The following is a 3770-nucleotide window of genomic DNA, read 5'->3' on the forward strand; positions in this document are numbered from 1 at the left end:
TTCAGAGAGTTGCTGCTCTTCTTTTCTTCGATCTCCTGTTGAGTTTGTAGGTGTTCAGAATGGTTTGATCCCTATCCAGCTGAATTCCTGAGAGGAGACGAAATCCAGGTCTCCTACTCCTCCGCCATCTTGCTCCGCCTCTACTGAACTGTGTTTTGAACAAATGAGAAGAACTTGATAAGACAAAAGAAATGCTTTAGAAAGCAAGAAAGAGGCAAATACAGATTTGAGGGGCTCACTTACTAGGGATTAGAGCTTCATTCCCAGATCTTGGACAGAGGGTAGGAGCCCCTTCCAGGCAGAAAGTGAGTAGAACCCACTCCTGAACTCAGAGAGGAATTGTCAGGAAAAGAAAGAAGGGTGCTGCCTCCACAGAAATTTCTGCCAAGTTCTAAACCCAATGCCCAGAAGTAACATATATGTGTATTATGGTAAGTTAGAGAGAAAAAGGAGTAGAAAGGAGGCTAGAAAATGTGCCCTTCCTAAAAGGTATTTTATTTTTTTAAGGTATTTTAAATTTTTTTAAAGATTTCATTTATCTATTTGAGAGAGAGAGAACACAAGCAAGGGGAGGGACAGAGGGAGAAGCAGACTCCCCACTGGCAGGGACCCGGATGCGGGGCTCCAATCCCAGGACCCTGAGAACATGACCTGAGCCAAAATCAAGAGTCAGATACTTAACCGACTGAGCCACTGAGGTGCCCCTAAAATATAATTTTTTTTTAAGTACTCTATACAAAAATGTTTTGTACCCCATATCCAAACTCCCCTGCTTTCTTAGCAATAGAACTCAACTTTTTTTTAAGGTTATTTATTTTAGAGTGAAGAAGAGGGAGAGAAAATCTCAAGCAGACTCTGCCCTGAGTACAGAGCCCAATATGGAGCTCGATCTCATGACCCTGAGATCATGACCTGAGCCAAAATCAAGAGTCAGATGCTTAACTTATTGAGCCATCCAGGTGCCCCAGAACTCAATTTTTATTAAGGGTAGAAAAATCCCACTTAAAGATTACATTTACCAGCCTTCCTTGCAGCTAAGTGTAGTCATGTGACTATATTCTGGACAACAAGGTAAGTACTAATGGCAAAGAGAAAAGGAGAGGCTGATGGGAGGAGAAACAAAAGTGTCTGCCTCAGTCTCTAGCCTCAGGGAACCTACATATAGTGAGGAAGACAGACAGGTGCATAACACGAGTCATGGTGTGCATTATATTCTATTGTGTACAAAGGGCTATAGGGATCCTAAGTGGAAACTACTCATTCATATGAGGGTATTTGCCCAGTGTTATGTAAGCAAATGGATTTTAGAGCAATGCCTAGTTACCAGCTGTGTGACTTTCAGCAAATGCTCTACCTCTCTGAGCCTGGATTATCTCATATTTGAATAGAAAAGTAAATCCTACCATTTAAATAAATGTTTAAAGCAATTATATGGTACCAATTATATGGTAATTATATGTACCAATTATATGGTAAATAAATTTAAACCTGGCACCCCCCCCACCTTTTTTTCATGTTGTTTGAAAACTAAATGCCACTGTGCAGTGAAAGAAGTAGAATGCTGATGGGGAAGAAGGATGGGGTCTGATAAACCATTTATCTGCTTTCATTCGCAAGACAATTTCATAAACCATTCACTTGCACAGGAATCTTAGTTTCTGCCCTCTCACTGAAACCACATCGTTTGGAAAAGCGGGAACTTCTTCACCATTAATAAAATACTTATTTATTAATATGGTGTCACTCATGCCCACCTTGGATGCTGGAGCTCTGCCCTCCCCATCCTCATGCCAAACACGCCAAGTGGGACCAGAGAGTAGGAAGCAGGGAAGGAGGGTGATCAAGAGCTTTGGAGTCCATTTCTATGTGTTTAGCAAGTGTCCCATACTTCATTGTCTTGGTTTATGAGGAAAACCTGGCCAGAAAAATCATCTGTGATCTTCTGCATTAGATGGTAAGGGAATAAAACCCAGTTGTTGAGCATGGAGTGAAGTGTCCTTATCTGTAGTTCTCTTCCTCCACCCCCAAATTATAGGCATGTTCTCATAGGAATAAACACACAGAGCCTCCCTCCAGGACTGCCCAGTATGGGATTCAAGAATCCAGCAGAGACCAATCAGGCCAACCCCCCGCCATTGGAATATTTCACTCTGACAATCGTAAATCAACTTTCAACAAGCAATTTCAGGCTACTGGATATCAACTGAAAAACATCATAGTGGCGCCACCTACCAGTCAACAACAGTTTTAGCAGCATCACTTTCTCTGCCCCAAAAGAAGGGTCTATATCCTGTGTGAATAGTTTATTTCAGTGACTCAGTGATTTTTCACATGTTGAGTTGGCAGCCATCTGTCTGCTCCGGTCAGAGCCCCTGCACTCCCCTCCCGATCCCCCAGCACCCACACCCACCCACCCACCCACACACACCCCCGCTGTTCCAACCACAGCATGCTACAGTGCTCTGCTTTACTTTCTAGGCTTGCAACTAAGGTTTCATTTGAAAACACACTAAAAATCCAAGGCTAAAACTTTTGAGAAGCATTGTTTCTTTACCCTTAATATTTAAAAAAAAAAATGGATGGTGGGAAAAATTAAAATATTAATACTGTTGGTAAGATTTGTGGGATATACAAACTTAATATATTTGAGAAAAATGAGGGCACTTATCAGGGGTGCTAAAAGTGTCAAATCTTTAGCCATAGTGGTACATTTAGATAATTATGTTTTCAACTGTGAAAACAATCCCACACAATCAAAAAGCAAATATGAAATGTTAGGAAGATAGCATCAAAGACTGTAGCTAAAAGACAAGGTATAGGAAGACAGAGTCAAGACCAGATGCCAAACTCAGGATCTGGCAAGATGCCCGGGCTGCCCTGCAGGATTTATCAAGGAAACTAGCGGTTGCTGGCAGAACCAGTTCCTGGCATTAAAGAATAAGATGAGAGCAACGCCCATATTTTCATGTGATCGTTGTTGGCCCCCAGGATCCCCCCTTTCTTTTTAAGATTTTATATATTTATTAGAGAGAAAGAGAGAGAGAGATAGCACACGCAGGGAGGAGAGGGAGAAGTTGGGCTCAATCCCAGGACCCTGGGATCATGACCTGAGCTGAAGGCAGACACTTAACAGACTGAGCCACCCAGGCGCCCCAAGGGAAGGACTTTTAAACTTTAACTATTCCTTCCAGAAGAATACCCAATGGCAGCCCCTTAAGTATGTTTCATGACCGAAATTTATCATCCTAAGGTGGACACGTTGGGAAAAATATGTTTAGATATGATGAAAGATAAGTGGTCCCCAGCGCTGGAGATCTGCCAGTTCTGCTACTGACCCAGGCTTTGTTAAGTCCTCCCAGTCCAGATGATCCATTAGCAAATGATGGAGCAGAGCAGTGGAAGACGAACAAAGCCCAAGCCATAGAAACATCTAGAGCATGCACTAGGATATATGCTATGAATAATATTTAAAATCAATCTGGTCATCAAGTGTGCATCACTTCTCCTCATATGCCAAGACTTCTTCCTTTATTGTTTGCATTTAATGGACACAGTCTTAGAAACATTACAGAATAAAAGCCCAGACATCTTCAGTCCTCTGGTGACTAAATGCACATTAGCAGATCTATGTCTTGATTCACTGTTGTAAAGCATGATCAGAGGCTAGAAGTACCATTGGGATTGCTGCGAAACATTTAAAAGCAAGTGGCCCCTCTCTGCTTTTATTCATTTTCCCCATTATGGTTTAAGTATAAAGAACTACGAATGAC

At 41.9% G+C, this 3770-nt stretch overlaps 1 pseudogene; it reads left to right on the forward strand.

The window, feature by feature from the left end:
- The first annotated feature begins 2863 nt into the window (after positions 1–2863).
- Positions 2864–3471, forward strand: LOC102746823 (ubiquitin-conjugating enzyme E2 N-like; annotated as a pseudogene).
- The last annotated feature ends 299 nt before the right edge of the window (positions 3472–3770 follow it).

This window comes from Leptonychotes weddellii, chromosome 14 (genome assembly GCF_054177405.1).
Source record: "Leptonychotes weddellii isolate Sample4059 chromosome 14, ASM5417740v2, whole genome shotgun sequence".
Taxonomy (NCBI): Eukaryota; Metazoa; Chordata; class Mammalia; order Carnivora; family Phocidae; genus Leptonychotes; species Leptonychotes weddellii.